The sequence below is a fragment of the Ambystoma mexicanum genome, chromosome 5p (genome assembly GCF_040938575.1).
Source record: "Ambystoma mexicanum isolate Mex_15411 chromosome 5p, UKY_AmexF1_1, whole genome shotgun sequence".
NCBI classification, from domain to species: Eukaryota; Metazoa; Chordata; class Amphibia; order Caudata; family Ambystomatidae; genus Ambystoma; species Ambystoma mexicanum.
Genome location: NC_090930.1, coordinates 743,082,269 through 743,107,351, shown reverse-complemented (window position 1 = coordinate 743,107,351; position 25,083 = coordinate 743,082,269). Strand labels below are relative to the sequence as shown.

Below are 25,083 nucleotides of genomic sequence, written 5' to 3'. Positions count from 1 at the left end.
TGTAAATTAACTCCCAGAAGAGCCTGGTGTCACCCCAAAAGGTGTCATGCTTTTCACACCAAGAAACATCCACACATAGATCCCTGCGAACCTCAAAAACGTACAGGAAACCCTGTCCAGCGCTTTGCTCCCAGAGGAGATAAGGTTGAAAAACCACCCTATGTTAAAAGTGTCCATAATCCATGCCAGCTGCCCTGTCTATAGAACCTGGCCGTTCGGGGCCTAGGGGCATGAGTGGAAGGGTTTAACCTGCCTGGGTTCTTGGGCATGGTTTCATCATGCCTCAGTTTACAATGGCACTCTGCCACTTTGTCAGGCTTTAAAGAAGCCTGACTCCTGCAGAGCAAAAGATCTGATTATTTCCTTACATGTTTTGTACGTAAGAATGCGGATGGTGCTCTGAGCCTCCTATGGTGGTTATTAAGCATGGTATACATACCATAGCATGTAACTGTGCCTACAAATGGAACATTTTGTTCATTTATTAGGGAGTTGTGAAAATGGCAAAATCAAATTGCCATTACTGACACAGACCAGCTGCCGCTGTCCGGACATTTCGTCGAAAGACATTTGGTCGACGTAATTTGGTCGAAAGCCAAATGGTCGATTTTTTAATTTATTTATATATATATTTTTTAGGTTGTAGTTTAGGGGAAAAAAGGGGTTTTTAGAAAAAAAAGGGGTTGGGGGGACCCCCCCAAGCCCCTCCTCCCAAAAAAAAGTGAAAATAAAAAACAAAAGCAATTCGACCATTTGGTTTTCGACCAAATGGTTTCGACCAATTGTCCTGTCGACAAATTTTTTTCGACGAAATGTCTGGCAACCCAGCTGCCGACTGTTGCTATTGACAGGAGTTCCAGGTGGTAGAGTCTCTCCCAGGGGTTATTCACCCAAGAACAAGTCATTGGGCTGTGTTCGTGCTGGTAGAGAGATTCCCAGACCCCCCTTTTTTTTGCATACATTAACTTTGGGTTTCACCCTAAGTTAACAGGGCAATCCAGACGTGGACCCCTTGCTCACTGTTCTTAGAGAGGCAACAGTTTCACCTCACTGATGATGCCCAACAAGGCTGAAACACGTGTATGGGGTTACTGATGGTACTCTTGTTCAGAGGAGAATTGCCTAGCATTTCAGCGCTGGACTGCCCCTGGGCAGGACAAAGGCTGATATGCGGGGAAATTTCTTCTCTGTGAAGAGGACAGTGAGCTAAAGACTTGGTAGAGTCTCTCCCAGGGGTTATTCACCCAAGAACAAGTCATTGGGCTGTGTTCGTGCTGGTAGAGAGATTCCCAGACCCCCCTTTTTTTTGCATACATTAACTTTGGGTTTCACCCTAAGTTAACAGGGCAATCCAGACGTGGACCCCTTGCTCACTGTTCTTAGAGAGGCAACAGTTTCACCTCACTGATGATGCCCAACAAGGCTGAAACACGTGTATGGGGTTACTGATGGTACTCTTGTTCAGAGGAGAATTGCCTAGCATTTCGGCGCTGGACTGCCCCTGGGCAGGACAAAGGCTGATATGCGGGGAAATTTCTTCTCTGTGAAGAGGACAGTGAGCTAAAGACTTGGTAGAGTCTCTCCCAGGGGTTATTCACCCAAGAACAAGTCATTGGGCTGTGTTCGTGCTGGTAGAGAGATTCCCAGACCCCCCTTTTTTTTTGCCCACTTTCATAGCATTATTCCCTGGGTGCATTTGAAAAAAGAAAGATTTTCCATGGATGACGCTCTTTAGCCACAATGAAACCCACCACTTTCTGTGGTGTGAAAGACCCATGGTGTAATGGTAGCACCCTGGAGGTTGAATCCAATAATTTGCATTCAAATCTCTGTAAGAGTTTACCATCAGTCGAACCTTTCCCTTATCGTTTATTGTGGAGTTCTTCTTTGAAGAAAGGTATGATCCAACTAAAGTAAGTACATTCACGAATGGGCCCTTGGTCGGTACAAACAGTATTTATACACCTCAGGCCTTTTGTGAATTAAGAAAAGTGTGTTCTTCGTTCTATTTTTCATCTCAAACTGATGCCTTCATTTTACAAACATGTAAAGACTGTTAAGACGCTTGATTAATATCATTGATTCTGAATGTGGTCGCTTTTCATAGGATTAACCCTTTAACTATTGTGAAAGAGAATGGCGATACAATAGAGCTGCTTTTCCCAAAATGGTATTATTAATGTTGTTGCTGCATCTTCAAGTAAAAAGAGAATCCATTGGGTCACAGATTGAGCATGTTTCTTAACATTGAGTTAAGTTTGAAAATTTCAAATCTTTTATGTATGTTTCCGATGCAGATCTGCCCATCGACTCAGAATGACCTCACTGTTCATACATTTAAAAAAAATGCATAAAGGTTAAGGTGCTAGGCACAAAAGTGGATTTTTATGAAAAGTTATGCCAGAGAGTGAGAGCGAAAATGAATACCCTACACCACTAACCTTATGAATATTACTATCTTTGGCCTATAATTTAAGACAACAAGGAGACAAAGTGTGTTAGAGCAAGAGAGAGATTCCACCGAGACTTGAACTCAGATCGCTGGATTCAAAATCCAAAGTGCTAACCATTACACCATGGAACCCTTGCTGAGTAGAGCTTCATAAGGGCAATGAGAATATAGGGCACAGTCAAGATTTTTACTGACCTATAGTAACCGTTTACTGATATTATATCGAAGCAGCACTGTTGCTGTTGGATGCTGTGCAATCGCAAAGTATTGGCTTCATGTCTCATTTGGATCAAATTCTTCCTCTGGAGTCTAATGATATAGGAATATTACATATGTTCTCTGATGTGCTCTGTTTTTCCAGAATGAAGTGCATCATGCTACTGAATATGTGGGTTCCATGGTGTAATGGTTAGCACTCTGGACTCTGAATCCAGCGATCCGAGTTCAAGTCTCGGTGGGACCTTGGGGCTGCTTCTCTTTTAGAGTTGCCTTCATTTGCAGATAGATATAACAGCAATAGCTTTGCTTTACAGCCCACTTTGATGGCAGTCTTCTTTGACCAAAGAATATTAATAGTTTCTGGGGATGACTCTCTTTTGCCACAAAGAAACTGCCCACTCTCATATCTCCAAAGCTCCAAGGTATAATGGCTATTAAACTGGCTTTTGATCTCAGCGATTTGCATTGAAAGCCCAGGAGGCCCCTAAAATCAGTTGAATTGTTTCCTGATAATTTAGAGTTTATTTCTTCTTTCGAGAAAGGTGTGATCCAAATAAAGTAAGTACATTTAAACAAGGGCACTTGATCAGTAAATGCACTCCTTTCTAGAACTCATAACTCTTGTAAGTTATAAAAAGTTTGCTCTCCATACAGTTTGTCAACTCAAAGAATTACATTTTTTACACATTTAATAAGACCATCAAATTGCTTGAAACATAGGAATGATTGTGAAAGTGAATATGATTCACCAAAATAATTGTATAACATTTTTTAATGTTAATAAAATAGGGCTTTTTCCAATCTTTTCACATCAATGTTGTTTCTGCATGTTACAGTGAGCAGAGAATCTACTGCACATAGTGTGTACATTTTTCTTTTCATAGAGTTAAGGTTGGACATTATTCATCTGTGGAAAATGTTTCTGAGAGATATCTGGGTGCCCACTCTGATTGACCTTAGGGATTGTACATTAACGATATGTAGTTGCATCACTGTATTGGTATCAGGCACCAAAGTGCATTTAAATGTAATGTCGTGCAGAGAGAGAGAGAGTGTGAAAACGGCTACCTGAGTCGACTGAACTTCTGAATATTAACTCTGTTGAATTGTAATTTGAGAAATTAGAAAATGGAGTGTAAGAGCAAGATACCGGTTCCACCGAGACTTGAACTCAGATCGTTGGATTCAAAGTCCAAAGTGCTAACCATTACACCATGGAACCCTTGCAAGATGCACCTGAGAGCGTTGAATCAGAAATGGCAATATAGAGCACATTTACAATTTTTACAGATTCATAGTCCCAATTGACTGATATCATACAAACACAGCGATGTTGTCGATTGACGTTGTGCTATAGCAATCTCTGTGCTTTATAGAGCATATAGATCAAATTCTTCCTCTTGAGGCATATGATTAAGCAATATTAAATATTGTTTCTGACTGCCTCTGTTTTGGCATAATGAAGTTCAGCATTTGCGGAAGTATTTAGGTTCCATGGTCTAATGGTTAGTAGGCTGGACTCTGAATTTAGTAATCTGACATGTTATAGCTATATTTTGTTTTCCTTTGGGTGTATTGTCATTTTATGCACATAGATTTCCTAGCAGTGGCTGTGATGAATAGTTCAATTTGATAGCAGCTTCCTTTTGAGAATTTGAAAAAAAAAGAATTAAATAGTCTCTCTGGATGACTCTGCTTTGATTTCTATGTGCACATCCCTTTTGCGTTTCAGAGGGATTGACCAACATACACAACAGTGCTTGGAAGACCTCTTCCTCCCTCATGGCATGTAAAGCTAACCTCTCTCCTACCGTGTGTTTTTTTACTTTTTAACTTCCCCTTCCGAGTCATGATCATGTAACTGAATTTACATTTTTAGATTTTAACTGCAGTAGTTGCTTGTTTTTCATTTTTATTTTTTGTGTACGCATACATCCCTTTTTGTGGGGAGGGGGGAGTGATGTCTGTTTACTTATATTAGCTAATATAGGTCATTTTATGTCCGCTTACAATATGTGTCAGGATTTTTTATGTCGTTTCCAATCAATGTCTAATATCAAGTGGTTTGCAGCAGTCATACAAAGGCACGTAACACCCCCAAAACACCTACATAAGTTAGAAATACTCCGGAAGAGTACTCAGTTTATGAAAAGGCGGTGAATCCCAAATAGAACTGTAAATGTAAGTTAGCAAGCAGACCGTGCACCCCTGTTTGGAACTATGACCTGTGTGTTGCCCTCTATTAACAGAACAATGTAACTGCAGCCCATGTCACATAAAATAGAAAGTAGAGATTATGTAAATTAACTCCCAGAAGAGCCTGGTGTCACCCCAAAAGGTGTCATGCTTTTCACACCAAGAAACATCCACACATAGATCCCTGCGAACCTCAAAAACGTACAGGAAACCCTGTCCAGCGCTTTGCTCCCAGAGGAGATAAGGTTGAAAAACCACCCTATGTTAAAAGTGTCCATAATCCATGCCAGCTGCCCTGTCTATAGAACCTGGCCGTTCGGGGCCTAGGGGCATGAGTGGAAGGGTTTAACCTGCCTGGGTTCTTGGGCATGGTTTCATCATGCCTCAGTTTACAATGGCACTCTGCCACTTTGTCAGGCTTTAAAGAAGCCTGACTCCTGCAGAGCAAAAGATCTGATTATTTCCTTACATGTTTTGTACGTAAGAATGCGGATGGTGCTCTGAGCCTCCTATGGTGGTTATTAAGCATGGTATACATACCATAGCATGTAACTGTGCCTACAAATGGAACATTTTGTTCATTTATTAGGGAGTTGTGAAAATGGCAAAATCAAATTGCCATTACTGACACAGACCAGCTGCCGCTGTCCGGACATTTCGTCGAAAGACATTTGGTCGACGTAATTTGGTCGAAAGCCAAATGGTCGATTTTTTAATTTATTTATATATATATTTTTTAGGTTGTAGTTTAGGGGGAAAAAGGGGTTTTTAGAAAAAAAAGGGGTTGGGGGGACCCCCCCAAGCCCCTCCTCCCAAAAAAAAGTGAAAATAAAAAACAAAAGCAATTCGACCATTTGGTTTTCGACCAAATGGTTTCGACCAATTGTCCTGTCGACAAATTTTTTTCGACGAAATGTCTGGCAACCCAGCTGCCGACTGTTGCTATTGACAGGAGTTCCAGGTGGTAGAGTCTCTCCCAGGGGTTATTCACCCAAGAACAAGTCATTGGGCTGTGTTCGTGCTGGTAGAGAGATTCCCAGACCCCCCTTTTTTTTGCATACATTAACTTTGGGTTTCACCCTAAGTTAACAGGGCAATCCAGACGTGGACCCCTTGCTCACTGTTCTTAGAGAGGCAACAGTTTCACCTCACTGATGATGCCCAACAAGGCTGAAACACGTGTATGGGGTTACTGATGGTACTCTTGTTCAGAGGAGAATTGCCTAGCATTTCAGCGCTGGACTGCCCCTGGGCAGGACAAAGGCTGATATGCGGGGAAATTTCTTCTCTGTGAAGAGGACAGTGAGCTAAAGACTTGGTAGAGTCTCTCCCAGGGGTTATTCACCCAAGAACAAGTCATTGGGCTGTGTTCGTGCTGGTAGAGAGATTCCCAGACCCCCCTTTTTTTTGCATACATTAACTTTGGGTTTCACCCTAAGTTAACAGGGCAATCCAGACGTGGACCCCTTGCTCACTGTTCTTAGAGAGGCAACAGTTTCACCTCACTGATGATGCCCAACAAGGCTGAAACACGTGTATGGGGTTACTGATGGTACTCTTGTTCAGAGGAGAATTGCCTAGCATTTCGGCGCTGGACTGCCCCTGGGCAGGACAAAGGCTGATATGCGGGGAAATTTCTTCTCTGTGAAGAGGACAGTGAGCTAAAGACTTGGTAGAGTCTCTCCCAGAGGTTATTCACCCAAGAACAAGTCATTGGGCTGTGTTCGTGCTGGTAGAGAGATTCCCAGACCCCCCTTTTTTTTTGCCCACTTTCATAGCATTATTCCCTGGGTGCATTTGAAAAAAGAAAGATTTTCCATGGATGACGCTCTTTAGCCACAATGAAACCCACCACTTTCTGTGGTGTGAAAGACCCATGGTGTAATGGTAGCACCCTGGAGGTTGAATCCAATAATTTGCATTCAAATCTCTGTAAGAGTTTACCATCAGTCGAACCTTTCCCTTATCGTTTATTGTGGATGTCTTCTTTGAAGAAAGGTATGATCCAACTAAAGTAAGTACATTCACGAATGGGCCCTTGGTCGGTACAAACAGTATTTATACACCTCAGGCCTTTTGTGAATTAAGAAAAGTGTGTTCTTCGTTCTATTTTTCATCTCAAACTGATACCTTCATTTTACAAACATGTAAAGACTGTTAAGACGCTTGATTAATATCATTGATTCTGAATGTGGTCGCTTTTCATAGGATTAACCCTTTAACAATTTTGAAAGAGAATGGCGATACAATAGAGCTGCTTTTCCCAAAATGGTATTATTAATGTTGTTGCTGCATCTTCAAGTAAAAAGAGAATCCATTGGGTCACAGATTGAGCATGTTTCTTAACATTGAGTTAAGTTTGAAAATTTCAAATCTTTTATGTATGTTTCCGATGCAGATCTGCCCATCGACTCAGAATGACCTCACTGTTCATACATTTAAAAAAAATGCATAAAGGTTAAGGTGCTAGGCACAAAAGTGGATTTTTATGAAAAGTTATGCCAGAGAGTGAGAGCGAAAATGAATACCCTACACCACTAACCTTATGAATATTACTATCTTTGGTCTATAATTTAAGACAACAAGGAGACAAAGTGTGTTAGAGCAAGAGAGAGGTTCCACCGAGACTTGAACTCAGATCGCTGGATTCAAAATCCAAAATGCTAACCATTACACCATGGAACCCTTGCTGAGTAGAGCTTCATAAGGGCAATGAGAATATAGGGCACAGTCAAGATTTTTACTGACCTATAGTAACCGTTTACTGATATTATATCGAAGCAGCACTGTTGCTGTTGGATGCTGTGCAATCGCAAAGTATTGGCTTCATGTCTCATTTGGATCAAATTCTTCCTCTGGAGTCTAATGATATAGGAATATTACATATTTTCTCTGATGTGCTCTGTTTTTCCAGAATGAAGTGCATCATGTTACTGAATATGTGGGTTCCATGGTGTAATGGTTAGCACTCTGGACTCTGAATCCAGCTATCCGAGTTCAAGTCTCGGTGGGACCTTGGGGCTGCTTCTCTTTTAGAGTTGCCTTTCATTTGCAGATAGATATAACAGCAATAGCTTTGCTTTACAGCCCACTTTGATGGCAGTCTTCTTTGACCAAAGAATATTAATAGTTTCTGGGGATGACTCTCTTTTGCCACAAAGAAACTGCCCACTCTCATATCTCCAAAGCTCCAAGGTATAATGGCTATTAAACTGGCTTTTGATCTCAGCGATTTGCATTGACAGCCCAGGAGGCCCATTAAAAAAAGGTTGAATTGTTTCCTGATAATTTAGAGTTTATTTCTTCTTTCGAGAAAGGTGTGATCCAAATAAAGTAAGTACATTTAAACAAGGGCACTTGATCAGTAAATGCACTACTTTCTAGAACTCATAACTCTTGTAAGTTATAAAAAGTTTGCTCTCCATACAGTTTGTCAACTCAAAGAATTACATTTTTTACACATTTAATAAGACCATCAAATTGCTTGAAACATAGGAATGATTGTGAAAGTGAATATGATTCACCAAAATAATTGTATAACATTTTTAAATGTTAATAAAATAGGGCTTTTTCCAATCTTTTCACATCAATGTTGTTTCTGCATGTTCCAGTGAGCAGAGAATCTACTGCACATAGTGTGTACATTTTTCTTTTCATAGAGTTAAGGTTGGACATTATTCATCTGTGGAAAATGTTTCTGAGAGATATCTGGGTGCCCACTCTGATTGACCTTAGGGATTGTACATTAACGATATGTAGTTGCATCACTGTATTGGTATCAGGCACCAAAGTGCATTTAAATGTAATGTCTTGCAGAGAGAGAGAGAGAGTGTGAAAACAGCTACCTGAGTCGACTGAACTTCTGAATATTAACTCTGTTGAATTGTAATTTGAGAAATTAGAAAATGGAGTGTAAGAGCAAGTTAACGGTTCCACCGAGACTTGAACTCGGATCGTTGGATTCAAAGTCCAAAGTTCTAACCATTACACCATGGAACCCTTGCAAGATGCACCTGAGAGCGTTGAATCAGAAATGGCAATATAGAGCACATTTACAATTTTTACAGATTCATAGTCCCAATTGACTGATATCATACAAACACAGCGATGTTGTCGATTGACGTTGTGCTATAGCAATCTCTGTGCTTTATAGAGCATATAGATCAAATTCTTCCTCTTGAGGCATATGATTAAGCAATATTAAATATTGTTTCTGACTGCCTCTGTTTTGGCATAATGAAGTTCAGCAATTGCGGAAGTATTTAGGTTTAATGGTCTAATGGTTAGTAGGCTGGACTCTGAATTTAGTAATCTGACATGTTATAGCTATATTTTGTTTTCCTTTGGGTGTATTGTCATTTTATGCACATAGATTTCCTAGCAGTGGCTGTGATGAATAGTTCAATTTGATAGCAGCTTCCTTTTGAGAATTTGAAAAAAAAAGAATTAAATAGTCTCTCTGGATGACTCTGCTTTGATTTCTATGTGCACATCCCTTTTGCGTTTCAGAGGGATTGACCAACATACACAACAGTGCTTGGAAGACCTCTTCCTCCCTCATGGCATGTAAAGCTAACCTCTCTCCTACCGTGTGTTTTTTTACTTTTTAACTTCCCCTTCCGAGTCATGATCATGTAACTGAATTTACATTTTTAGATTTTAACTGCAGTAGTTGCTTGTTTTTCATTTTTATTTTTTGTGTACGCATACATCCCTTTTTGTGGGGAGGGGGGAGTGATGTCTGTTTACTTATATTAGCTAATATAGGTCATTTTATGTCCGCTTACAATATGTGTCAGGATTTTTTATGTCGTTTCCAATCAATGTCTAATATCAAGTGGTTTGCAGCAGTCAGACAAAGGCACGTAACACCCCCAAAACACCTACATAAGTTAGAAATACTCCGGAAGAGTACTCAGTTTATGAAAAGGCAGTGAATCCCAAATAGAACTGTAAATGTAAGCTAGCAAGCAGACCGTGCACCCCTGTTTGGAACTATGACCTGTGTGTTGCCCTCTATTAACAGAACAATGTAACTGCAGCCCATGTCACATAAAATAGAAAGTAGAGATTATGTAAATTAACTCCCAGAAGAGCCTGGTGTCACCCCAAAAGGTGTCATGCTTTTCACACCAAGAAACATCCACACATAGATCCCTGCGAACCTCAAAAACGTACAGGAAACCCTGTCCAGCGCTTTGCTCCCAGAGGAGATAAGGTTGAAAAACCACCCTATGTTAAAAGTGTCCATAATCCATGCCAGCTGCCCTGTCTATAGAACCTGGCCGTTCGGGGCCTAGGGGCATGAGTGGAAGGGTTTAACCTGCCTGGGTTCTTGGGCATGGTTTCATCATGCCTCAGTTTACAATGGCACTCTGCCACTTTGTCAGGCTTTAAAGAAGCCTGACTCCTGCAGAGCAAAAGATCTGATTATTTCCTTACATGTTTTGTACGTAAGAATGCGGATGGTGCTCTGAGCCTCCTATGGTGGTTATTAAGCATGGTATACATACCATAGCATGTAACTGTGCCTACAAATGGAACATTTTGTTCATTTATTAGGGAGTTGTGAAAATGGCAAAATCAAATTGCCATTACTGACACAGACCAGCTGCCGCTGTCCGGACATTTCGTCGAAAGACATTTCGTCGAAAGACATTTGGTCGACGTAATTTGGTCGAAAGCCAAATGGTCGATTTTTTAATTTATTTATATATATTTTTTTAGGTTGTAGTTTAGGGAAAAAAAGGGGTTTTTAGAAAAAAAGGGGGTTGGGGGGCCCCGCCAAACCTCCCCCCCAAAAAAAAAGTGAAAATAAAAAACAAAAGCAATTCGACCATTTCGTTTTCGACCAAATGGTTTCGACCAATTGTCCTGTCGACAAATTTTTTCGACTAAATGTCTGGCAACCCAGCTGCCGACTGTTGCTATTGACAGGAGTTCCAGGTGTATAAACTGAGGAGATCACCAGTTCAATTACCTGTGAACGCATTTTGAAGCTCATTCACAACCAGTTCATGCCCGTTCTCTCCATTTTGGCTTTCTGGCTGGCCGAGGGGCCCTTCAGTAATGTTCTTTGCTAACCATTACACCATGGGCCCCTTGCTGGTGCAACCTGACAGAGTTGTAACAGAAATGAGAATCGAGATCTCATGCATCATTTTAACAAACTCATATTCCTAGCCCACGGATATTATGCAAATGTGGAGCTGTTTAGTTGGTTGTTGCGCAATAGCAAACTCTTTGCTTTACAGCTCATTTGGATAGGATTCTTCCTCTGGAGGCATAAGATAAAAGAATATTGCATACATTCTCTGAAAGGCTCTTTTTTTGCTGCAATGACGTTCATCATGTCACTAAGTATGTAGGTTCCATGGTGTAATGGTTAGCACTCTGGACTCTGAATCCAGCGATCCGAGTTAAAATCTCGGTGGGACCTTGGGAATTACTGTGTTTGTTTTCCTCTCAGTGTCTTGTTTTAATAGCAATGACGCTGCTGTGTCGCCCACTTTCATAGCATTATTCCCTGGGTGCATTTGAAAAAAGAAAGATTTTCCATGGATGACGCTCTTTAGCCACAATGAAACCCACCACTTTCTGTGGTGTGAAAGACCCATGGTGTAATGGTAGCACCCTGGAGGTTGAATCCAATAATTTGCATTCAAATCTCTGTAAGAGTTTACCATCAGTCGAACCTTTCCCTTATCGTTTATTGTGGATGTCTTCTTTGAAGAAAGGTATGATCCAACTAAAGTAAGTACATTCACGAATGGGCCCTTGGTCGGTACAAACAGTATTTATACACCTCAGGCCTTTTGTGAATTAAGAAAAGTGTGTTCTTCGTTCTATTTTTCATCTCAAACTGATACCTTCATTTTACAAACATGTAAAGACTGTTAAGACGCTTGATTAATATCATTGATTCTGAATGTGGTCGCTTTTCATAGGATTAACCCTTTAACAATTTTGAAAGAGAATGGCGATACAATAGAGCTGCTTTTCCCAAAATGGTATTATTAATGTTGTTGCTGCATCTTCAAGTAAAAAGAGAATCCATTGGGTGACAGATTGAGCATGTTTCTTAACATTGAGTTAAGTTTGAAAATTTCAAATCTTTTATGTATGTTTCCGATGCAGATCTGCCCATCGACTCAGAATGACCTCACTGTTCATACATTTAAAAAAAATGCATAAAGGTTAAGGTGCTAGGCACAAAAGTGGATTTTTATGAAAAGTTATGCCAGAGAGTGAGAGCGAAAATGAATACCCTACACCACTAACCTTATGAATATTACTATCTTTGGCCTATATTTTAAGACAACAAGGAGACAAAGTGTGTTAGAGCAAGAGAGAGGTTCCACCGAGACTTGAACTCAGATCGCTGGATTCAAAATCCAAAGTGCTAACCATTACACCATGGAACCCTTGCTGAGTAGAGCTTCATAAGGGCAATGAGAATATAGGGCACAGTCAAGATTTTTACTGACCTATAGTAACCGTTTACTGATATTATATCGAAGCAGCACTGTTGCTGTTGGATGCTGTGCAATCGCAAAGTATTGGCTTCATGTCTCATTTGGATCAAATTCTTCCTCTGGAGTCTAATGATATAGGAATATTACATATTTTCTCTGATGTGCTCTGTTTTTCCAGAATGAAGTGCATCATGTTACTGAATATGTGGGTTCCATGGTGTAATGGTTAGCACTCTGGACTCTGAATCCAGCGATCCAAGTTCAAGTCTCGGTGGGACCTTGGGGCTGCTTCTCTTTTAGAGTTGCCTTTCATTTGCAGATAGATATAACAGCAATAGCTTTGCTTTACAGCCCACTTTGATGGCAGTCTTCTTTGACCAAAGAATATTAATAGTTTCTGGGGATGACTCTCTTTTGCCACAAAGAAACTGCCCACTCTCATATCTCCAAAGCTCCAAGGTATAATGGCTATTAAACTGGCTTTTGATCTCAGCGATTTGCATTGAAAGCCCAGGAGGCCCATTAAAAAAAGGTTGAATTGTTTCCTGATAATTTAGAGTTTATTTCTTCTTTCGAGAAAGGTGTGATCCAAATAAAGTAAGTACATTTAAACAAGGGCACTTGATCAGTAAATGCACTACTTTCTAGAACTCATAACTCTTGTAAGTTATAAAAAGTTTGCTCTCCATACAGTTTGTCAACTCAAACAATTACATTTTTTACACATTTAATAAGACCATCAAATTGCTTGAAACATAGGAATGATTGTGAAAGTGAATATGATTCACCAAAATAATTGTATAACATTTTTTAAAAGTTAATAAAATAGGGCTTTTTCCAATCTTTTCACATCAATGTTGTTTCTGCATGTTCCAGTGAGCAGAGAATCTACTGCACATAGTGTGTACATTTTTCTTTTCATAGAGTTAAGGTTGGACATTATTCATCTGTGGAAAATGTTTCTGAGAGATATCTGGGTGCCCACTCTGATTGACCTTAGGGATTGTACATTAACGATATGTAGTTGCATCACTGTATTGGTATCAGGCACCAAAGTGCATTTAAATGTAATGTCGTGCAGAGAGAGAGAGAGTGTGAAAACGGCTACCTGAGTCTACTGAACTTCTGAATATTAACTCTGTTGAATTGTAATTTGAGAAATTAGAAAATGGGGTGTAAGAGCAAGATAACGGTTCCACCGAGACTTGAACTCGGATCGTTGGATTCAAAGTCCAAAGTGCTAACCATTACACCATGGAACCCTTGCAAGACGCACCTGAGAGCGTTGAATCAGAAATGGCAATATAGAGCACATTTACAATTTTTACAGATTCATAGTCCCAATTGACTGATATCATACAAACACAGCGATGTTGTCGATTGACGTTGTGCTATAGCAATCTCTGTGCTTTATAGAGCATGTAGATCAAATTCTTCCTCTTGAGGCATATGATTAAGCAATATTAAATATTGTTTCTGACTGCCTCTGTTTTGTCATAATGAAGTTCAGCATTTGCGGAAGTATTTAGGTTCCATGGTCTAATGGTTAGTAGGCTGGACTCTGAATTTAGTAATCTGACATGTTATAGCTATATTTTGTTTTCCTTTGGGTGTATTGTCATTTTATGCACATAGATTTCCTAGCAGTGGCTGTGATGAATAGTTCAATTTGATAGCAGCTTCCTTTTGAGAATTTGAAAAAAAAAGAATTAAATAGTCTCTCTGGATGACTCTGCTTTGATTTCTATGTGCACATCCCTTTTGCGTTTCAGAGGGATTGACCAACATACACAACAGTGCTTGGAAGACCTCTTCCTCCCTCATGGCATGTAAAGCTAACCTCTCTCCTACCGTGTGTTTTTTTACTTTTTAACTTCCCCTTCCGAGTCATGATCATGTAACTGAATTTACATTTTTAGATTTTAACTGCAGTAGTTGCTTGTTTTTCATTTTTATTTTTTGTGTACGCATACATCCCTTTTTGTGGGGAGGGGGGAGTGATGTCTGTTTACTTATATTAGCTAATATAGGTCATTTTATGTCCGCTTACAATATGTGTCAGGATTTTTTATGTCGTTTCCAATCAATGTCTAATATCAAGTGGTTTGCAGCAGTCATACAAAGGCACGTAACACCCCCAAAACACCTACATAAGTTAGAAATACTCCGGAAGAGTACTCAGTTTATGAAAAGGCGGTGAATCCCAAATAGAACTGTAAATGTAAGCTAGCAAGCAGACCGTGCACCCCTGTTTGGAACTATGACCTGTGTGTTGCCCTCTATTAACAGAACAATGTAACTGCAGCCCATGTCACATAAAATAGAAAGTAGAGATTATGTAAATTAACTCCCAGAAGAGCCTGGTGTCACCCCAAAAGGTGTCATGCTTTTCACACCAAGAAACATCCACACATAGATCCCTGCGAACCTCAAAAACGTACAGGAATCCCTGTCCAGCGCTTTGCTCCCAGAGGAGATAAGGTTGAAAAACCACCCTATGTTAAAAGTGTCCATAATCCATGCCAGCTGCCCTGTCTATAGAACCTGGCCGTTCGTGGCCGTGGGCCTAGGGGCATGAGTGGAAGGGTTTAACCTGCCTGGGTTCTTGGGCATGATTTCATCATGCCTCAGTTTACAATGGCACTCTGCCACTTTGTCAGGCTTTAAAGAAGCCTGACTCCTGCAGAGCAAAAGATCTGATTATTTCCTTACATGTTTTGTACGTAAGAATGCGGATGGTGCTCTGAGCCTCCTATGGTGGTTATTAAGCATGGTATACATACCATAGCATGTAACTGTGCCTACAAATGGAACATTTTGTTCATTTATTAGGGAGTTGTGAAAATGGCAAAATCAAATTGCCATTACTGACACAGACCAGCTGCCGCTGTCCGGACATTTCGTCGAAAGACATTTCGTCGAAAGACATTTGGTCGACGTAATTTGGTCGAAAGCCAAATGGTCGATTTTTTAATTTATTTATATATATTTTTTTAGGTTGTAGTTTAGGGAAAAAAAGGGGTTTTTAGAAAAAAAGGGGGTTGGGGGGACCCCCCCAAACCCCTCCCCAAAAAAAAAAAGTGAAAATAAAAAACAAAAGCAATTCGACCATTTGGTTTTCGACCAAATGGTTTCGACCAATTGTCCTGTCGACAAATTTTTTTCGACGAAATGTCTGGCAACCCAGCTGCCGACTGTTGCTATTGACAGGAGTTCCAGGTGTATAAACTGAGGAGATCACCAGTTCAATTACCTGTGAACGCATTTTGAAGCTCATTCACAACCAGTTCATGCCCGTTCTCTCCATTTTGGCTTTCTGGCTGGCTGAGGGGCCCTTCAGTAATGTTCTTTGCTAACCATTACACCATGGGCCCCTTGCTGGTGCAACCTGACAGAGTTGTAACAGAAATGAGAATCGAGATCTCATGCATCATTTTAACAAACTCATATTCCTAGCCCACGGATATTATGCAAATGTGGAACTATTTAGTTGGTTGTTGCGCAATAGCAAACTCTTTGCTTTACAGCTCATTTGGATAGGATTCTTCCTCTGGAGGCATAAGATAAAAGAATATTGCATACATTCTCTAAAAGGCTCTTTTTTTGCTGCAATGACGTTCATCATGTCACTAAATATGTAGGTTCCATGGTGTAATGGTTAGCACTCTGGACTCTGAATCCAGCGATCCGAGTTCAAATCTCGGTGGGACCTTGGGAATTACTGTGTTTGTTTTCCTCTCAGTGTCTTGTTTTAATAGCAATGACGCTGCTGTGTCGCCCACTTTCATAGCATTATTCTCTGGGTGCATTTGAAAAAAGAAAGATTTTCCATGGATGACGCTCTTTAGCCACAATGAAACCCACCACTTTCTGTGGTGTGAAAGACCCATGGTGTAATGGTAGCACCCTGGAGGTTGAATCCAATAATTTGCATTCAAATCTCTGTAAGAGTTTACCATCAGTCGAACCTTTCCCTTATCGTTTATTGTGGATGTCTTCTTTGAAGAAAGGTATGATCCAACTAAAGTAAGTACATTCACGAATGGGCCCTTGGTCGGTACAAACAGTATTTATACACCTCAGGCCTTTTGTGAATTAAGAAAAGTGTGTTCTTCGTTCTATTTTTCATCTCAAACTGATACCTTCATTTTACAAACATGTAAAGACTGTTAAGACGCTTGATTAATATCATTGATTCTGAATGTGGTCGCTTTTCATAGGATTAACCCTTTAACAATTTTGAAAGAGAATGGCGATACAATAGAGCTGCTTTTCCCAAAATGGTATTATTAATGTTGTTGCTGCATCTTCAAGTAAAAAGAGAATCCATTGGGTCACAGATTGAGCATGTTTCTTAACATTGAGTTAAGTTTGAAAATTTCAAATCTTTTATGTATGTTTCCGATGCAGATCTGCCCATCGACTCAGAATGACCTCACTGTTCATACATTTAAAAAAAATGCATAAAGGTTAAGGTGCTAGGGACAAAAGTGGATTTTTATGAAAAGTTATGCCAGAGAGTGAGAGCGAAAATGAATACCCTACACCACTAACCTTATGAATATTACTATCTTTGGCCTATAAATTAAGACAACAAGGAGACAAAGTGTGTTAGAGCAAGAGAGAGGTTCCACCGAGACTTGAACTCGGATCGCTGGATTCAAAGTCCAAAGTGCTAACCATTACACCATGGAACCCTTGTTGAGCAGAGCTTCATAAGGGCAATGAGAATATAGGGCACAGTCAAGATTTTTACTGACCTATAGTAACCGTTTACTGATATTATATCGAAGCAGCACTGTTGCTGTTGGATGCTGTGCAATCGCAAAGTATTGGCTTCATGTCTCATTTGGATCAAATTCTTCCTCTGGAGTCTAATGATATAGGAATATTACATATTTTCTCTGATGTGCTCTGTTTTTCCAGAATGAAGTGCATCATGCTACTTAATATGTGGGTTCCATGGTGTAATGGTTAGCACTCTGGACTCTGAATCCAGCGATCCGATTTCAAGTCTCGATGGGACCTTTTGGCTGCTTCTCTTTTAGAGTTGCCTTTCATTTGCAGATAGATAGAACAGCAATAGCTTTGCTTTACAGCCCACTTTGATGGCAGTCTTCTTTGACCAAAGAATATTAATAGTTTCTGGGGATGACTCTCTTTTGCCACAAAGAAACTGCCCACTCTCATATCTCCAAAGCTCCAAGGTATAATGGCTATTAAACTGGCTTTTGATCTCAGCGATTTGCATTGAAAGCCCAGGAGGCCCCTAAAATCAGTTGAATTGTTTCCTGATAATTTAGAGTTTATTTCTTCTTTCGAGAAAGGTGTGATCCAAATAAAGTAAGTACATTTAAACAAGGGCACTTGATCAGTAAATGCACTCCTTTCTAGAACTCATAACTCTTGTAAGTTATAAAAAGTTTGCTCTCCATACAGTTTGTCAACTCAAAGAATTACATTTTTTACACATTTAATAAGACCATCAAATTGCTTGAAACATAGGAATGATTGTGAAAGTGAATATGATTCACCAAAATAATTGTATAACATTTTTTAATGTTAATAAAATAGGGCTTTTTCCAATCTTTTCACATCAATGTTGTTTCTGCATGTTCCAGTGAGCAGAGAATCTACTGCACATAGTGTGTACATTTTTCTTTTCATAGAGTTAAGGTTGGACATTATTCATCTGTGGAAAATGTTTCTGAGAGATATCTGGGTGCCCACTCTGATTGACCTTAGGGATTGTACATTAACGATATGTAGTTGCATAACTGTATTGGTATCAGGCACCAAAGTGCATTTAAATGTAATGTCGTGCAGAGAGAGAGAGAGAGAGTGTGAAAACGGCTACCTGAGTCGACTGAACTTCTGAATATTAACTCTGTTGAATTGTAATTTGAGAAATTAGAAAATGGAGTGTAAGAGCAAGATAACAGTTCCACCAAGACTTGAACTCGGATCGTTGGATTCAAAGTCCAAAGTGCTAACCATTACACCATGGAACCCTTGCAAGATGCACCTGAGAGCGTTGAATCAGAAATGGCAATATAGAGCACATTTACAATTTTTACAGATTCATAGTCCCAATTGACTGATATCATACAAACACAGCGATGTTGTCGATTGACGTTGTGCTATAGCAATCTCTGTGCTTTATAGAGCATATAGATCAAATTCTTCCTCTTGAGGCATATGATTAAGCAATATTAAATATTGTTTCTGACTGCCTCTGTTTTGGCATAATGAAGTTCAGCATTTGCGGAAGTATTTAGGTTCCATGGTCTAATGGTTAGTAGGCTGGACTCTGAATTTAGTAATCTGACATGTTATAGCTATATTTTGTTTTCCTTTGGGTGTATTGTCATTTTATGCACATAGATTTCCTAGCAGTGGCTGTGATGAATAGTTCAATTTGATAGCAGCTTCCTTTTGAGAATTTGAAAAAAAAGAATTAAATAGTCTCTCTGGATGACTCTGCTTTGATTTCTATGTGCACATCCCTTTTTGCGTTTCAGAGGGATTGACCAACATACACAACAGTGCTTGGAAGACCTCTTCCTCCCTCATGGCATGTAAAGCTAACCTCTCTCCTACCGTGTGTTTTTTTACTTCTTAACTTCCCCTTCCGAGTCATGATCATGTAACTGAATTTACATTTTTAGATTTTAACTGCAGTAGTTGCTTGTTTTTCATTTTTATTTTTTGTGTACGCATACATCCCTTTTTGTGGGGAGGGGGGAGTGATGTCTGTTTACTTATATTAGCTAATATAGGTCATTTTATGTCCGCTTACAATATGTGTCAGGATTTTTTATGTCGTTTCCAATCAATGTCTAATATCAAGTGGTTTGCAGCAGTCATACAAAGGCACGTAACACCCCCAAAACACCTACATAAGTTAGAAATACTCCGGAAGAGTACTCAGTTTATGAAAAGGCGGTGAATCCCAAATAGAACTGTAAATGTAAGCTAGCAAGCAGACCGTGCACCCCTGTTTGGAACTATGACCTGTGTGTTGCCCTCTATTAACAGAAAAATGTAACTGCAGCCCATGTCACATAAAATAGAAAGTAGAGATTATGTAAATTAACTCCCAGAAGAGCCTGGTGTCACCCCAAAAGGTGTCATGCTTTTCACACCAAGAAACATCCACACATAGATCCCTGCGAACCTCAAAAACGTACAGGAAACCCTGTCCAGCGCTTTGCTCCCAGAGGAGATAAGGTTGAAAAACCACCCTATGTTAAAAGTGTCCATAATCCATGCCAGCTGCCCTGTCTATAGAACCTGGCCCTTTGTGGCCGTTCGCGGCCTAGGGGCATGAGTGGAAGGGTTTAACCTGCCTGGGTTCTTGGCTATGGTTTCATCATGCCTCAGTTTACAATGGCACTCTGCCACTTTGTCAGGCTTTAAAGAAGCCTGACTCCTGCAGAGCAAAAGATCTGATTATTTCCTTACATGTTTTGTACGTAAGAATGCGGATGGTGCTCTGAGCCTCCTATGGTGGTTATTAAGCATGGTATACATACCATAGCATGTAACTGTGCCTACAAATGGAACATTTTGTTCATTTATTAGGGAGTTGTGAAAATGGCAAAATCAAATTGCCATTACTGACACAGACCAGCTGCCGCTGTCCAGACATTTCGTCGAAAGACATTTGGTCGACGTAATTTGGTCAAAAGCCAAATGGTCGATTTTTTAATTTATTTATATATATTTTTTTAGGTTGTAGTTTAGGGAAAAAAAGGGGTTTTCAGAAAAAAAGGGGGTTGGGGGACCCCCCCAAACCCCCCACCCAAAAAAAAAGTGAAAATAAAAAACAAAAGCAATTCGACCATTTGGTTTTCGACCAAATGGTTTCGACCAATTGTCCTGTCGACAAATTTTTTTCGACGAAATGTCTGGCAACCCAGCTGCCGACTGTTGCTATTGACAGGAGTTCCAGGTGTATAAACTGAGGAGATCACCAGTTCAATTACCTGTGAACGCATTTTGAAGCTCATTCACAACCAGTTCATGCCCGTTCTCTCCATTTTGGCTTTCTGGCTGGCCGAGGGGCCCTTCAGTAATGTTCTTTGCTAACCATTACACCATGGGCCCCTTGCTGGTGCAACCTGACAGAGTTGTAACAGAAATGAGAATCGAGATCTCATGCATCATTTTAACAAACTCATATTCCTAGCCCACGGATATTATGCAAATGTGGAACTGTTTAGTTGGTTGTTGCGCAATAGCAAACTCTTTGCTTTACAGCTCATTTGGATAGGATTCTTCCTCTGGAGGCATAAGATAAAAGAATATTGCATACATTCTCTAAAAGGCTCTTTTTTTGCTGCAATGACGTTCATCATGTCACTAAATATGTAGGTTCAATGGTGTAATGGTTAGCACTCTGGACTCTGAATCCAGCGATCCGAGTTCAAATCTCGGTGGGACCTTGGGAATTACTGTGTTTGTTTTCCTCTCAGTGTCTTGTTTTAATAGCAATGACGCTGCTGTGTCGCCCACTTTCATAGCATTATTCCCTGGGTGCATTTGAAAAAAGAAAGATTTTCCATGGATGACGCTGTTTAGCCACAATGAAACCCACCACTTTCTGTGGTGTGAAAGACCCATGGTGTAATGGTAGCACCCTGGAGGTTGAATCCAATAATTTGCATTCAAATCTCTGTAAGAGTTTACCATCAGTCGAACCTTTCCCTTATCGTTTATTGTGGATGTCTTCTTTGAAGAAAGGTATGATCCAACTAAAGTAAGTACATTCACGAATGGGCCCTTGGTCGGTACAAACAGTATTTATACACCTCAGGCCTTTTGTGAATTAAGAAAAGTGTGTTCTTCGTTCTATTTTTCATCTCAAACTGATACCTTCATTTTACAAACATGTAAAGACTGTTAAGACGCTTGATTAATATCATTGATTCTGAATGTGGTCGCTTTTCATAGGATTAACCCTTTAACAATTTTGAAAGAGAATGGCGATACAATAGAGCTGCTTTTCCCAAAATGGTATTATTAATGTTGTTGCTGCATCTTCAAGTAAAAAGAGAATCCATTGGGTCACAGATTGAGCATGTTTCTTAACATTGAGTTAAGTTTGAAAATTTCAAATCTTTTATGTATGTTTCCGATGCAGATCTGCCCATCGACTCAGAATGACCTCACTGTTCATACATTTAAAAAAAATGCATAAAGGTTAAGGTGCTAGGGACAAAAGTGGATTTTTATGAAAAGTTATGCCAGAGAGTGAGAGCGAAAATGAATACCCTACACCACTAACCTTATGAATATTACTATCTTTGGCCTATAATTTAAGACAACAAGGAGACAAAGTGTGTTAGAGCAAGAGAGAGGTTCCACCGAGACTTGAACTCGGATCGCTGGATTCAAAGTCCAAAGTGCTAACCATTACACCATGGAACCCTTGTTGAGCAGAGCTTCATAAGGGCAATGAGAATATAGGGCACAGTCAAGATTTTTACTGACCTATAGTAACCATTTACTGATATTATATCGAAGCAGCACTGTTGCTGTTGAATGCTGTGCAATCGCAAAGTATTGGCTTCATGTCTCATTTGGATCAAATTCTTCCTCTGGAGTCTAATGATATAGGAATATTACATATTTTCTCTGATGTGCTCTGTTTTTCCAGAATGAAGTGCATCATGCTACTGAATATGTGGGTTCCATGGTGTAATGGTTAGCACTCTGGACTCTGAATCCAGCGATCCGAGTTCAAGTCTCGGTGGGACCTTGGGGCTGCTTCTCTTTTAGAGTTGCCTTTCATTTGCAGATAGATATAACAGCAATAGCTTTGCTTTACAGCCCACTTTGATGGCAGTCTTCTTTGACCAAAGAATATTAATAGTTTCTGGGGATGACTCTCTTTTGCCACAAAGAAACTGCCCACTCTCATATCTCCAAAGCTCCAAGGTATAATGGCTATTAAACTGGCTTTTGATCTCAGCGATTTGCATTGAAAACCCAGGAGGCCCCTAAAATCAGTTGAATTGTTTCCTGATAATTTAGAGTTTATTTCTTCTTTCGAGAAAGGTGTGATCCAAATAAAGTAAGTACATTTAAACAAGGGCACTTGATCAGTAAATGCACTCCTTTCTAGAACTCATAACTCTTGTAAGTTATAAAAAGTTTGCTCTCCATACAGTTTGTCAACTCAAAGAATTACATTTTTTACACATTTAATAAGACCATCAAATTGCTTGAAACATAGGAATGATTGTGAAAGTGAATATGATTCACCAAAATAATTGTATAACATTTTTTAATGTTAATAAAATAGGGCTTTTTCCAATCTTTTCACATCAATGTTGTTTCTGCATGTTCCAGTGAGCAGAGAATCTACTGCACATAGTGTGTACATTTTTCTTTTCATAGAGTTAAGGTTGGACATTATTCATCTGTGGAAAATGTTTCTGAGAGATATCTGGGTGCCCACTCTGATTGACCTTAGGGATTGTACATTAACGATATGTAGTTGCATAACTGTATTGGTATCAGGCACCAAAGTGCATTTAAATGTAATGTCGTGCAGAGAGAGAGAGAGAGAGAGTGTGAAAACGGCTACCTGAGTCGACTGAACTTCTGAATATTAACTCTGTTGAATTGTAATTTGAGAAATTAGAAAATGGAGTGTAAGAGCAAGATAACGGTTCCACCAAGACTTGAACTCGGATCGTTGGATTCAAAGTCCAAAGTGCTAACCATTACACCATGGAACCCTTGCAAGATGCACCTGAGAGCGTTGAATCAGAAATGGCAATATAGAGCACATTTACAATTTTTACAGATTCATAGTCCCAATTGACTGATATCATACAAACACAGCGATGTTGTCGATTGACGTTGTGCTATAGCAATCTCTGTGCTTTATAGAGCATATAGATCAAATTCTTCCTCTTGAGGCATATGATTAAGCAATATTAAATATTGTTTCTGACTGCCTCTGTTTTGTCATAATGAAGTTCAGCATTTGCGGAAGTATTTAGGTTCCATGGTCTAATGGTTAGTAGGCTGGACTCTGAATTTAGTAATCTGACATGTTATAGCTATATTTTGTTTTCCTTTGGGTGTATTGTCATTTTATGCACATAGATTTCCTAGCAGTGGCTGTGATGAATAGTTCAATTTGATAGCAGCTTCCTTTTGAGAATTTGAAAAAAAAGAATTAAATAGTCTCTCTGGATGACTCTGCTTTGATTTCTATGTGCACATCCCTTTTTGCGTTTCAGAGGGATTGACCAACATACACAACAGTGCTTGGAAGACCTCTTCCTCCCTCATGGCATGTAAAGCTAACCTCTCTCCTACCGTGTGTTTTTTTACTTCTTAACTTCCCCTTCCGAGTCATGATCATGTAACTGAATTTACATTTTTAGATTTTAACTGCAGTAGTTGCTTGTTTTTCATTTTTATTTTTTGTGTACGCATACATCCCTTTTTGTGGGGAGGGGGGAGTGATGTCTGTTTACTTATATTAGCTAATATAGGTCATTTTATGTCCGCTTACAATATGTGTCAGGATTTTTTATGTCGTTTCCAATCAATGTCTAATATCAAGTGGTTTGCAGCAGTCATACAAAGGCACGTAACACCCCCAAAACACCTACATAAGTTAGAAATACTCCGGAAGAGTACTCAGTTTATGAAAAGGCGGTGAATCCCAAATAGAACTGTAAATGTAAGCTAGCAAGCAGACCGTGCACCCCTGTTTGGAACTATGACCTGTGTGTTGCCCTCTATTAACAGAAAAATGTAACTGCAGCCCATGTCACATAAAATAGAAAGTAGAGATTATGTAAATTAACTCCCAGAAGAGCCTGGTGTCACCCCAAAAGGTGTCATGCTTTTCACACCAAGAAACATCCACACATAGATCCCTGCGAACCTCAAAAACGTACAGGAAACCCTGTCCAGCGCTTTGCTCCCAGAGGAGATAAGGTTGAAAAACCACCCTATGTTAAAAGTGTCCATAATCCATGCCAGCTGCCCTGTCTATAGAACCTGGCCCTTTGTGGCCGTTCGCGGCCTAGGGGCATGAGTGGAAGGGTTTAACCTGCCTGGGTTCTTGGGCATGGTTTCATCATGCCTCAGTTTACAATGGCACTCTGCCACTTTGTCAGGCTTTAAAGAAGCCTGACTCCTGCAGAGCAAAAGATCTGATTATTTCCTTACATGTTTTGTACGTAAGAATGCGGATGGTGCTCTGAGCCTCCTATGGTGGTTATTAAGCATGGTATACATACCATAGCATGTAACTGTGCCTACAAATGGAACATTTTGTTCATTTATTAGGGAGTTGTGAAAATGGCAAAATCAAATTGCCATTACTGACACAGACCAGCTGCTGCTGTCCGGACATTTCGTCGAAAGACATTTCGTCGAAAGACATTTGGTCGACGTAATTTGGTCGAAAGCCAAATGGTCGATTTTTTAATTTATTTATATATATTTTTTTAGGTTGTAGTTTAGGGAAAAAAAGGGGTTTTTAGAAAAAAAGGGGGTTGGGTGGAACCCCCCAAACCCCCCCCCCCAAAAAAAAAGTGAAAATAAAAAACAAAAGCAATTCGACCATTTGGTTTTCGACCAAATGGTTTCGACCAATTGTCCTGTCGACAAATTTTTTTCGACGAAATGTCTGGCAACCCAGCTGCCGACTGTTGCTATTGACAGGAGTTCCAGGTGTATAAACTGAGGAGATCACCAGTTCAATTA

At 39.8% G+C, this 25,083-nt stretch overlaps 17 non-coding genes across 17 annotated transcripts; 7 read left to right on the top strand and 10 right to left on the bottom strand.

Annotated features, from left to right (window-relative positions):
* Positions 1-2,512: 2,512 nt before the first annotated feature.
* TRNAQ-UUG (transfer RNA glutamine (anticodon UUG)) lies at positions 2,513-2,584 on the bottom strand. Its single transcript has one exon. It is a non-coding gene; the product is annotated as a tRNA-Gln (tRNA).
* A 259-nt stretch (positions 2,585-2,843) lies between these two features.
* Positions 2,844-2,915, top strand: TRNAQ-CUG (transfer RNA glutamine (anticodon CUG)). Its single transcript has one exon. It is a non-coding gene; the product is annotated as a tRNA-Gln (tRNA).
* Positions 2,916-3,821: 906 nt separating this feature from the next.
* TRNAQ-UUG (transfer RNA glutamine (anticodon UUG)) lies at positions 3,822-3,893 on the bottom strand. Its single transcript has one exon. It is a non-coding gene; the product is annotated as a tRNA-Gln (tRNA).
* Positions 3,894-7,480: 3,587 nt separating this feature from the next.
* On the bottom strand, positions 7,481-7,552 carry TRNAQ-UUG (transfer RNA glutamine (anticodon UUG)). Its single transcript has one exon. It is a non-coding gene; the product is annotated as a tRNA-Gln (tRNA).
* A 259-nt stretch (positions 7,553-7,811) lies between these two features.
* On the top strand, positions 7,812-7,883 carry TRNAQ-CUG (transfer RNA glutamine (anticodon CUG)). Its single transcript has one exon. It is a non-coding gene; the product is annotated as a tRNA-Gln (tRNA).
* A 911-nt stretch (positions 7,884-8,794) lies between these two features.
* Positions 8,795-8,866, bottom strand: TRNAQ-UUG (transfer RNA glutamine (anticodon UUG)). Its single transcript has one exon. It is a non-coding gene; the product is annotated as a tRNA-Gln (tRNA).
* A 2,368-nt stretch (positions 8,867-11,234) lies between these two features.
* TRNAQ-CUG (transfer RNA glutamine (anticodon CUG)) lies at positions 11,235-11,306 on the top strand. Its single transcript has one exon. It is a non-coding gene; the product is annotated as a tRNA-Gln (tRNA).
* A 913-nt stretch (positions 11,307-12,219) lies between these two features.
* On the bottom strand, positions 12,220-12,291 carry TRNAQ-UUG (transfer RNA glutamine (anticodon UUG)). Its single transcript has one exon. It is a non-coding gene; the product is annotated as a tRNA-Gln (tRNA).
* Positions 12,292-12,550: 259 nt separating this feature from the next.
* Positions 12,551-12,622, top strand: TRNAQ-CUG (transfer RNA glutamine (anticodon CUG)). Its single transcript has one exon. It is a non-coding gene; the product is annotated as a tRNA-Gln (tRNA).
* Positions 12,623-13,532: 910 nt separating this feature from the next.
* On the bottom strand, positions 13,533-13,604 carry TRNAQ-UUG (transfer RNA glutamine (anticodon UUG)). Its single transcript has one exon. It is a non-coding gene; the product is annotated as a tRNA-Gln (tRNA).
* Positions 13,605-15,982: 2,378 nt separating this feature from the next.
* Positions 15,983-16,054, top strand: TRNAQ-CUG (transfer RNA glutamine (anticodon CUG)). The gene has a single exon. It is a non-coding gene; the product is annotated as a tRNA-Gln (tRNA).
* Positions 16,055-16,967: 913 nt separating this feature from the next.
* On the bottom strand, positions 16,968-17,039 carry TRNAQ-UUG (transfer RNA glutamine (anticodon UUG)). Its single transcript has one exon. It is a non-coding gene; the product is annotated as a tRNA-Gln (tRNA).
* Positions 17,040-18,281: 1,242 nt separating this feature from the next.
* TRNAQ-UUG (transfer RNA glutamine (anticodon UUG)) lies at positions 18,282-18,353 on the bottom strand. The gene has a single exon. It is a non-coding gene; the product is annotated as a tRNA-Gln (tRNA).
* Positions 18,354-20,717: 2,364 nt separating this feature from the next.
* Positions 20,718-20,789, top strand: TRNAQ-CUG (transfer RNA glutamine (anticodon CUG)). The gene has a single exon. It is a non-coding gene; the product is annotated as a tRNA-Gln (tRNA).
* Positions 20,790-21,702: 913 nt separating this feature from the next.
* On the bottom strand, positions 21,703-21,774 carry TRNAQ-UUG (transfer RNA glutamine (anticodon UUG)). The gene has a single exon. It is a non-coding gene; the product is annotated as a tRNA-Gln (tRNA).
* A 259-nt stretch (positions 21,775-22,033) lies between these two features.
* On the top strand, positions 22,034-22,105 carry TRNAQ-CUG (transfer RNA glutamine (anticodon CUG)). Its single transcript has one exon. It is a non-coding gene; the product is annotated as a tRNA-Gln (tRNA).
* A 913-nt stretch (positions 22,106-23,018) lies between these two features.
* TRNAQ-UUG (transfer RNA glutamine (anticodon UUG)) lies at positions 23,019-23,090 on the bottom strand. Its single transcript has one exon. It is a non-coding gene; the product is annotated as a tRNA-Gln (tRNA).
* Between the last annotated feature and the right edge of the window lie 1,993 nt (positions 23,091-25,083).